General features: G+C 44.2%; 1 long non-coding RNA gene across 1 annotated transcript; it reads left to right on the top strand.

The window, feature by feature from the left end:
• The first annotated feature begins 1,186 nt into the window (after positions 1-1,186).
• On the top strand, positions 1,187-9,696 carry LOC131907078 (uncharacterized). Its single transcript, XR_009378284.1, has 4 exons — positions 1,187-1,363; positions 2,791-2,863; positions 4,041-4,163; positions 5,344-9,696. It is a non-coding gene; the product is annotated as an uncharacterized LOC131907078 (long non-coding RNA).
• Positions 9,697-11,517: the final 1,821 nt, after the last annotated feature.

The raw sequence follows: 11,517 nt of genomic DNA, 5'->3' as shown, positions 1-11,517 counted from the left end.
ACCTGGCACTGGGAGAATCTTCAGAATTGTAAATGACTTTAAAATTGGTTAGAATATGATTGTCCCCCAAATGTTATAATGAGTGCCTTTTGCCCATTCACTCACTCGTTCATTCAGTAACTGACTTTTCTGTCAGTTCATCCAGATCTAAAATTGTCAAACATATTAACAGTGTATGAAAGCCACTTTCAGAAACTTCAAACCGAAAGGTAAAACTTGTCTTGAAAAGTCCTACCCTAAATCTCTGCATTCCACCTTGGAACAAGCATACTCCACTGTTCTAACCTCAGATGTTTTGTCACTTACTCTTCCTCTTGTAGGTGAATTTGGAGATGACCCATAGTTCTCTCTGCACACCCTTGTGTGAACTCTTGGACTTGAGCTCATTTTAGTTCTGTTAGTTTGGTATTGGCTGAAGCACACAGCCCTGCTGTGCACAAGTGTCGTGACACCAGGAGTGTGATGCCAGCAGAACTGACTGTGAGTGGAAGGGTGGGCCAATAGAATTTTTGGGAGGCAGTCGGTCAGTATTTCTGAAAACGTTAGTGTGTGTTTCTTTCACTCCAGCAATTCCACGTCTAGGAATTTAGACATGGTCCAGACTTAAAATGCTGTTCACACTGCAACACTTTCTGTACCAGAAAAACAAAATTGCACCAGAAACAAATGGAAACCTCCAAAATAGGCAGAGGTATGCCAATATTGGACAGTTAAACTATGGTACTTTTATGTACGTTGATTATATTCAGAGAAATGTTCTGTGGCCTTTAAAACCAGAATGGATATAAGTATGTATGTACATAGATTGGGAAAATGTTGTATAAAATGTGATATATTGTTTTTGAACAGATAAAAAATACATGTGTGAAATAAATACTTATGAACAGTATACAAAATTGAGGATGATTGACAATGTCCTAAGGAATGCACAGGTGTCTGCAGCAGGGTGGGAGGGGGATTGAACCTTTGTCCCCTGTTTAAGGTGACTGGAGCTACCTCTGGGCACAGTGCACTACCAAACCTAGCTGAGCTGCAGGCCTCAAGCTACAGAGTGTGCTGTGGGGCCAAAGGCCTGCTGACAAATCTTGCATTTCACCGGCCTGGGATGTCATCAGGGCGGCGGGCCGTTGCGCATGCGCACTGGCGAGGCTCGCGACTAGGCATGCGTTGGTCGGTTGGCGTTCTGAGTTCCCTGGCGTCCTGTGCAGGGAGGTTGTTGTTCTGGCGGTTAGGACTGCCCTGTGTTGAGTGGGCGGCACACATGAGCCAGGGGGCATCATGGCTGTAGTTGTCGCGGTGGGCTCCTGGACGTCGCTGGGCATGCCACACTCAGGAAGAGGAGAAGGAACCATGTCCAGAAAAGGTTCGGGACTTTGGTTCTGGCTTCAGCTTTTCCTGCTGCCTCCAAAGCCATGGGTCTCGGTGTTCTCCGGATCCTGGCTGTCTTCGGCCTCCCAGAGGTCACTTCATTTGTCCAGACAGGTCCCAGTCTGTGGAGCGCCGCTGCCAGGATTGGCTCGCCCCTTGATCACAGGGTTCCACAGTCCTCAGGCTGTGTAAGCGCAGACAGTCCGAGGGATCAGATCTGAGTTGGAGATGCTCTGCCCTCGTGGCCCTTCGTTTTTATCTCCACAAATAAGCAATAACCGGAAGCCAGGGATGGTCAGGCTGCCCTTTCCCTCTTCCCATACTTTAGTAAGCCCTTGTTTTATCCCCTGAGTATATTTAGACTCTGCCAGCTTACCCCCTTTGGTGTCCTGGCACACAACTTGCCTTATCTAACTGCAGACAAGTTCTACAGAGGTTCGTTTATTTACCCTCCTTTCTTTCCAGTTTACTCCTCAGATATTTTTATGTAGTTATTTAAAACTGAAATGCAGTTGAAATTGGGAGACAGGCCATAGACAGCAAGGTTTTAAAATTCAAGAGTAAAAGAAGCAAACCCGTTGTGGCATGTAACACAAGGTTCTGATGGTCTGGGGTCCTCTTCTCACAGCCCTCTCCTGCCACTCAGACCCCACTTTTATGTTTCAGGCATGCTGAATGACCCTGCTGAGTTGTCATTTATCTATAGAAACCAGCTCAAGTCTTACTCTTCTTGGTGCTTCCTAGTGTGGCTCTGAAGTTCTAGTTGTCTATCCCTATAAGAACCTGGAGATTTCTACTGATTGAATTAGTGTCAGTTGTGTGAAGACTAAAGATACTGTGTAGTGAAAGGATAGAACGTGGGCTCTTTCAGCCAGTGTTTATTACTCCTTGGTGTTTCCATTCATAATTTTAATTCTCCCAAATTGTCACCCTTACATGTTCAGGTGTATAGATGTTTATGCACATACACCTATGTACATGCACACACAAACACAAGGTTCCACATGTGAGAAAATACTACTTGTCTTTCTTTTGTCTCCAGTCTCAACCCTTGTTACCCCTCCGCTCCTCTTAGAACTTTTCTTCCTCTGACTCATATGTCCTTCAGGTCTCCTTAGTACTTGACTCCAGGCTGAGTTTTACCAGGTATACGGAAGTTCTGGCTGTTCCTGGTTTGGAGTATTGTGTATTTTTGGAGACCACTACACTGTTTGGTTGCCTTGTATCTATTTTCAAGATCAGGAAACAGGAAGAAGGAAAGTAGCAATGGTTATTAGGAGGTGTAAAGGTTGAGTAGCAAAAGGCAGAGCAGAGAGAAGGCACATGATGTGTGGGATTGGCTGCCCATCATAAAGACACCTTCATTCCCTGAAGAGAACAAGGCTAACATGCAATTTGGCTGACAACAATTCTATGTAACAGGTGGAAAGACTATGTCCAGTCGACAGAGGATGCCTAGGACTCATTTTGCTATTTCAAAGTTCCTTTGTGAAAGGTAAGTGGAAATTAATTCAGAATTTTTTTAGAAATGCAAATTTCCCCATGTAGAATGCCAGTTCTCAACCAGATTGCTTTACATTTGCCCTTCTTATGAGAAAGTGACTGTGCAATATTACTTTACTAACCAGAAATGAAACTCATAGATCAATATGATTTACTTTCCTATAATTTCAAGAAAATCCATCACTGTAATGCTCTAATATAATGAATAAACCAAATTTATAATAATGTGTTTCAGTGTGTGGATGTGTTGGCTTAGCTAGACTAGAAACATAAATAGTTCATTCTCTGTGCCAAAAAAGGTGATTACTACTGGAAGTTCAAGAAAATTAGAATTGTGGGGAATAAAATGTCTTTCCTGTGCTCTCTTTTTGTTTGCAAGTCCCACCTAACTTCCACCTTTCCAACTATTGGCCAGTCAGATCTTATATTAACCAATGAAAGTAATACATATTTACAGTGTACAAAGATTGTTACACAGCAACACTGTTTGTGTCATTGTGTGTTCATCTCATGGGGCTGGAATAAAAGCATAGTGTGGTGTAAGACTTGTGGTGGATTGGATGAGAATGCCCCCATGGGCTCATATAGTTGAATATACTTGGTCCCCAGTTGGTGGAACTGTTTGAAGAGGAGGAGGAGAAGGAGGAGACTTATCATCGTTGGTAGTCTTTGAGGTCTCAAAAGCCCATGTCATTCCTAGTTAGTTTTCTCTCTCTGCCTCTTGCTTGTGAATCAGAGGTAAGCTCTCAGCTATTGTCCCAATGACATGCCTGCCAGCCTGCTGCCATGCTCTACACTCTGATGATCATGGACAACTGTGAGCCCCAAATTAAATGTTTCTTTTACAAGTTGCCTTCATTATGGTGTTTGTCACGACAATAGAAAATTAAGACAGGACTTTTTTAAAAAAAGAAATTCTTATTCATTAGATTTCTTTATTCTGCATTTTGTGTGTTTTACCTGCATGTTTACATGTGCACAGCACGCATGTTGATGCTCATGAAAGTCAGAAGAGTGCATCAGATACCCTAGAACTGGGGTTATGGATGGTCATAAAGCACCATGTGTGTACTGAGGGTCCAACCTTTGTAAGAGCAGCAAATGCTCTTCACCTCTGAGCCATCTCTGCAGTCCAAGACAGGACTTGTTCTCTCTTCACTCTCTGACAGAACTTTGGAAGTGATGCAACTCCAGAAGAATCTTTGGATTCTTTTAAAAACACGTGACAACAAAATGAGGAGCTTGAACTGATTATTGATTTGACATGTATGAAGCACTCCTATAAAGCAAAGGTAAGTGGGATACATTTTTAAAAAGAATTTTTATTGCTGTGTGTTTTTGCATATTTGCTTGCGTATACATGCGTGTATGAGTAGTATATGTCTATGTTGAGGCCTGTATGTGCTTATATATAGATTAGAAGAGGTCTTCATGTGTCCTTTGTTGTGACTCTTCCCCTCTTCCTCTTAGGAGGGTCTTTTCTTCCTCTACTTGAACCTTGCATTAGTAAGCCTGTGGTCCAGCCAGTCCAACAATGGGTGTCTACCAGTGTAAAGTCCCAGAATCCAGTAGCTGTTCAGCCCATGAAGCTGGATGTCTCCTCTGGGCTTCAGTGTACCCTGGAATCTCAAAGAAAGGGGGTTTACTACCAGTGAAAGAATGGACTTGCCAGTGAGAGCAAGCAGGCAAAGAGCTACAGCTTCCTTCTTCCATGTCTTTCAGATAGGCTGCCACCAGAAGATGTGGCTCAGATTTAAGGTGAATTTTCCTACCTCCAAAGATCTGGATTTAGGGTAAATCTTCTTATGTCAAATGATTTAAGAAAAACCCCTCACAGTTGTACCCAGCTGCCTGGGTTTTAGTTAATTCCAGAGGTAGGCAAGTTGACAACTAAGAATAGCCTTCACAGATCCTTTTTTTTTTTTTTCCTGCTAAGCTAGGAAATCAGCAAGCCTCATCAATCCTCCTTTCTGTTCTCCACCTGGCTCAGTGCTGGGTCACAAGTGCACGTGGGACACTGGCATTGTTCCCTAGGTGCTGGGATCTGAACTCTGCTTCTCATGCTTGCACAGTGAGTTTTCTTGGATACCGAGCCATCTCCACATTCCCAGATCTCTGCTTTACTAGTAACAGGGTTTGTTGTTGTAGTTCTTGAGAATTCAGTGCTTTGTTACCTTTGCTGATGTGAAGTCTGTCCTTTCATGGGTAATTTTGAAGTCTCTGCTCTCTATACAAATTAGCCAGTTCTAGGTGCGTCATACAAATGGTACCATGTAATATTCTTCCCTTCCTGCCTGGCTTACGTTACTAATCATGTCTCCAAGCTTCATTTGGGCTGTAGCATGTGCCAGAATATTCCATTGCATGTGTAAACTATATTTCATCTGTACTTTTACCTGGCTAGTCCCATTCTATTTCATTGTAAAGGAACTTTCAGGTATCGTATAATTATTTTTCTCATTTATTATCCAGGCGGCAAAGCTGAGAAAACCTATTTCTACAATCTACTGCATCCTAGATACATGGCCATTATGGATTTCTAGGAAGGTGAGTGAAAAGGCTGAACTTCCAAGTGCCTCAGAAAGGACCATAAGCCTCATCATCTCTATGTTCTGACGGCTGACATGGCCTTTATTTCTTCTTTGATGTGTACACAGAACACATACCCTCTTCGTGGGCAGGACCATATTTCCTCCAAGCTATAGGATGTTAATGTAAAAAATCCGATTGTAAAATGGGAACATGAGAAAAATGCTAAGTCATTGATTTGCCCTCCATGAGGCCCTCTTTCCTGAGAGTACCACAAAGGGGGCATAAATTCTTCTCCAACCTCTGGTCACAGCTGACTGGATGTTGAGACCATGGAATTTAGTGTCAACCTGACTGGAGCATTATTTCTGGATGTAGCCATGAGGAATTTCTAAGAAAACTGGTGTGTATGTGGGTGCCTGGGCTCTGTGGGCAAGGTCTACTTTCAACATAGGTGGACAGCATGCAGCCAGTCTGGAGCTGCATGGGACAGACAAGCAGAGAAGAAGAAATTTCCCCTGTGTCTCTCCTGGAACAGACATACTTCTCTCCTGTCTTTAGACATTGGAACTCCAAGTCCTCTAGGCTCTGGGTTCTGGGTTGTGGACTTGTCCTCGAACCTCAGATCTCTGGTCTCAGACTGAGACTCACACACGTGACTTCCCTGGTCTGTGTTTCTGAGACATTATCGGAGCCAAACTACCAGTATTGCAGAGCTTCCCACCTGCAGAAAGCCTGTTGTGGGAATGCTCAGCCGTATAGGCCAATCCCTCTAAGAGCTGTTGGCCCAGAGGAACTTCACTTAGATTTCAAAAGATGCTGTGGCCAGCCTCAGTGCCAACACAGAGACTGTCTCAAGAGAAGATCTCCACAGAACGTCTACTCTCAGGCAAAGTGTAGGAGTACGGCAGGGGGAGCCCGTAGGTAACTCTATGGTGACCAGTGTGCATCTGCAGCCTGGAAAAGCTGCAGTCCCGAGACTGAGCCTAGCAAAGCCATAATAGACAGAGTTCTGCGCTTAATTGGAACTAGTCACTCCTTGCCTGTTTCTCCCTTCTGAATGGAACTGAACATTTTTCTCCTGAACCTCCATTGATTTTGCCAGTGTGTAGACTGCCCAGTGCATAGGCTCACAGCCAAAGCATGTTGACTCTACCTGTATCTGGAAATGTGTGGATTGCTGACTTCACAGGCTCCCAGATGAAGTGAGGACCACCTCTACATTAGAATTGTTCTTTGATATTTATCTAGCCTTGTTAGTGTAGTACTCTTTATAGCCAGATTGGCCAGTGCTGATATGCTGGAGGCCACCTCCTTTAGAATGACACTTGCCCATCCTGAAAGGGTGATGCCAGTGTGTTGGGGGCCACATCTTTTAAAATGGTGCTGTCCCTAGTCCAAGTTACACCTTCACAGGCATCTTCTACACCATGTACCAGTAGTGGATTGTTGGGGTGTTTTCTATATAGGGAACTTCAGTCTTAGTGGATGATCATAATGTGATGAAGTCTACCTCTTCACAGGGATTTTCTGCATCAGCTGCCACCAGTCTAGTTGGATCAGAGTCCACCTTGATGAAATCCCTAGACAATTGTTTAAATTTTTTTAGTTCATACCAGAGGTGCACTTCCTCTTCTTTCTTCTTCTGCAGAGAAAAAGAAAAATACTTAGGCTTATAGTTCATATCTCTAAAAAGGTCTCAGCATGGTTATGAACCAAAGTGTAGTTTTGCTCTGGTCTGATTTGCTAGCACATAATCCATGCTCTCCTGCATACCCCAAGAGCTATGAAGCACAGTTACCACACCCTTACTGAATTATGATATAGCTGTCTTTAGGACCAGTGAAGTCTCAATATTTCCAATACCCCACTGCACGTGTGCGTGTGCGTGTGCGTGTGTGCATGCATGTTAGTGTGGAGCTCAGTTATCAATCTTTTGTTGTGGACTACATCAGTTTTGGGGGGAGAGTCTTTTATTGATATTGAAACTTACCCACTTGGTAATGCTTACTGGCCAGCATACACCAAGGATCAGCCTGTCTCTTCCACCCCAGTGCTGGGATTACAAGTGTTCATCAGCCTCCTGCTTTATTTTTATCATTATTATCATCATTATTGCTGATACTTGTGTTCAGGGCCTAGAGCTCAGGTCCTTGTGCTTGCCTGACAAGCACTTTATGGCCTGAGGATCTCTCAGACCTGCACTTTACTCTTTCCTGAAGTCTTGATGCACCTTCATTGTCTGTATCTGATAACCTGTCATCCACAGTTCCATTCTTTGCCGACATTGTATATTCTGTATCCCAGGCAAGGCTGACAGTAAATGTTATACCCGCTGATCAGCAGTCTCTAGTGAATCTGAACTGAAAATAAAGCCTCCATTTTGTTTCTGATGCTCACTTCCAGTGACATTTAAAACAGCACAAAATACCAAGTAATAAACTTGGTTTGGAGATGTATGATGCAGAGCTGTTCAGTCCTCTACTGCCTGACAACACCAGCTTACAGAATACCTCGGCAAACAGCTATAAATTAGTGTGTAGCTGCCTATACCTCGGCAAACAGCTATAAATTAGTGTGTAGCTGCCTATAGTGCGCATTCTTGTCCAGCTAGGGAGCACTGCTGAGCCCTACGTGTTTCTCCAAGAGCTAAAACTAACTATTCCCAACAAGATAGTACTCATAGCTCTGGGAAGATCATTGACTACAGATGGTACCAGATATGATCTAAACTTCTTGCTTCAACCCTGTGAAAAACCTTATGTTCTAGTGAGAATGTTCACTGTGGTTAGGTCTCTTGCTGTAGATTTAGCAGAAAGGTCACAGATGTCTGTCCTCAAGTCATCCTCTTAGACACATAGGCTGAATCTGTAAGAATCCTCCATATCACTATTGGCCATTGACTTTCTTGAGTTACTGGCCTATGCGTCCCCCAAACGAACCAGTCCATTAAAATCACAGACTCCATTGGTGCAGCACAGCACAGTTCCGGCACAGGCTGAGTAGCTGACACACAATCCTCCTGTTTGTGATCTCTACACTGACTTTGTCTGCCAGATGCTGTTCATACTTCTTGGTGTACCTCTTTAGGAGGAGACATTTCAGGCTGTTGGCTCTGGGAAGATGATTTTTCAGTCTGAGATACAGCACTGAAATGGCAAATGAGAACAGTTCTAATGTTAGAAAAGAGAGAAGACAGGTCGGGAGAGGCAGCCGTGTCTCACATGCAGCGACACCCCTGCCCTGCCATGCTGCCCGTCTGTACTGCCCTGCAGAGGCAGCACCAACTCCTTTCTCCTGCTCAGTCCTCGGGATCTGAGGCTTCTGTCTGCACAGCTCTATGCTGCTCTGAAGCTTCCAGGTCGGCCGCAGAGACAGGGAAGACCCACCTTGAGGGTGTTCTTTCTTCCAGTGGTAACAGGTGTTTGATATTTGGTGTGTCTTTGTACTTTCTCCCCAAAGAGTCTGAGAAAAGAGCAAAATGACTAAGATGTACAGAAAATGTGCAGATGTCCAAATGAATTCCCAAGGAGATGTGGCCCCTGCACGCAGGGTTCAGAGGTATCTGGAGTTCAGAGAAGAGGCACACTCTGAAAACCCTTCATCTCCATGCATGGAGACAGGCCTGTGATCTTTTCAAAAACAGGCACACAAATGCAAACTCCACCTATCTGAGTGCCATTCTAGCACTCAGGAAGCTGTGGATGACATTAGTGGTCCAGTAGAATCTAGAGGAAACAGCCCATACTCTTCTACTTCAAATCACAATGTGAAGCTCTGCTTATACAGTGCTTTAGGGTGTTATTTCTCAGCCAGGGAAACACTACCTCAGATAGCTTTAGGTCATGTCTGGAGACATGAGTTTGTCAGAGCTAGGGACAGGGGTGCTGCTGTCACCTAGTAGGGTGCTTCTCCCAGGGATGCTGCTAACCTTCCACACTCAGATCTGCTGTACGAATTCTGTTACATGTCTGTGGTACAATTGAAAAGAGTGTTTTTGTAACAGAGATCAGTCATAGAACCAAGAAGTATTCCCTACTGTGTCAGAAACCATGCTTGAGAAGACTGATAAGAAACTCAGTGTGTCATGACTGATGGACTGATAAGAGACTCAGTGTGATGACTGATGTATATCTGTCTGTCTGGGAGGAAACATGTGGAACTGGTTAGAGTCAGTGTCTTAGGGAGAGAGGGATGGAGAGAGATTTACTATGATCTTAAGAGACTTCTTTCTGTAAGTCTAGATGGAAAACAAAAAGAACCCATGTTCTAGAATAAAGCCTGAAATACGAGTTACACGACATGGGAAGTGTCACTACAAACTGGAACCTGAGCTCATTCCTAACCTGAGTTTGCTCTTCTGCAGAACAGAACTGTAGAGCTATGGGCCTCCTCAGTGCACACTGCCCTGTGAAGATCAAGGAAATCATGTCATGGAAATCCCTCCTGATCCCCCAAACTCATTAGAGTCTGGGCAGTTCTTTAGATCCTGGAATACCAAACTGGAGACTAGACATGACAGATAAGACCTTTCTCATCATCCCCTTAGTCACACAGCGCTCTTGTCCCTGGGGCTTTGGAAATCATTTCTTGATAACAGCCTTGAGACCTTGTATTTATGCTGTTTACTCAAAACGGTGAACAGCTCCGGAAGAGTTACTGGGATGAGTCGCACAGACAACCGGTGGTCTGAAGTCAGCTGGTGTCTTGTGTGACGATACTGAAGGCTAAGATGGGAGCCTTTTTTCTGTGCCACTCAAAAGGCCACATGAGTACAGACACATCTGCCTCACACCAGCAATGATCCTGTAGCTGCTTGCCTGAGCAGAGAAAGGGCACTCACAAAATTCAACAATGCAGACACAGCCTGCCTAACTGCAATTCCTTTGACTAACAGCTGTCTCACGTGGGCACAGCCTGAGAACTAAGTCCTCCCACTCATGAAATTCTTGAGTCATGTCAAATCCACCTTCAGTCCTTGTGTATTTGACAAGTTGTTTGGGACCTGATTAATACAGACGACACTGTCAAGTTCCCCAGGGTGAGGAACAGCTAGCAGCATGGGTATGAGGGCAGAAGAAGTGTAGTGTCAGTCACAGGAAAGGAAATGGAAACTACACGTTTGTTAGATGGGGAACGCCTCTTCTCTGTTGCCTGTTCTGTAATGGGCCGATGCCATGGAGGTGATGCTCTTTCCACGGCTTATGTAGCAAGCGCAAGAAAAGCCTTGGTTAAATTCGACTTTGGGGGCCTTGCTAATTAGTAAAATCCTCAGTCACTCTTTTGGTGGGACGCTGATGTCTTGATGCTTGGGGGCAGAGATTGTTCATTCTGAGACTGAAAAGAGAAAAGATATAACATTCAAGCCTGGCTCTTTCCACCCCAGTAGTTTAGCACAGAGTTCTATCTCCAGCATCTTTGGTGATACATGCCCATAGTGCAAGTGTTGGGAGGAAGAAGCAAGAGGATCGGAAGTTCTCAGCCTTGGCTACATAGCAAGTTGGAGGCTGATTGAGTTGTAGGAGACCTTGCCTTTGAAAGATAAGAGTGTGAAAGGAAAGGCAGGAGACAAGCTGGGCCCCTTGATACCTAGCAGTACTCTTAACATTCCACCACCTTGTAAAAGAACTCGGCTGGGTATTAAATCAGAAACAGATGGACGTGTGTGAGCATCCCCAAACCAAATACAGCCTTGGGAGGGTCATTTCATAGAAATTTGATGCTTAAGTATGCAGTTCCTATGTTCCCTTCCTTGTAGGCAGATGCTGCTTCCTGCCCTGGTCCTCAGCTTCTACAATCAGCTTCTCTAACAATTTTTTGCCCATAGCTCCTGCACTAAATCCCAGCCTGTACTCTCCGTGTCTGCCTTTTATGTTAGTTTTGTGTTCTGGTGCTCTACTGAAATTATTGATCACACCTAAGAGTTTTCTGGTGGAGTCTTTGGGTATCACATACAGAATCACACCCTGTGCAAATAAGGACACTTTGATTTATTTCCCTTTCATTTCTTCCACTTGTCTTACTGCTTAGACTTCATGTACAATGGTGAGCGAGAGTGGAGAAAGTGGCATTCTTATTTTGTTCTGGATTTTAGTAAGAATATTTTTTCCCATTTGG

Source organism: Peromyscus eremicus, chromosome 3, assembly GCF_949786415.1.
Source record: "Peromyscus eremicus chromosome 3, PerEre_H2_v1, whole genome shotgun sequence".
Lineage (NCBI taxonomy): Eukaryota > Metazoa > Chordata > Mammalia > Rodentia > Cricetidae > Peromyscus > Peromyscus eremicus.
The sequence above is the reverse complement of the archived record's forward strand: the minus strand, read 5'-3'. Positions and strand labels throughout refer to the sequence as shown.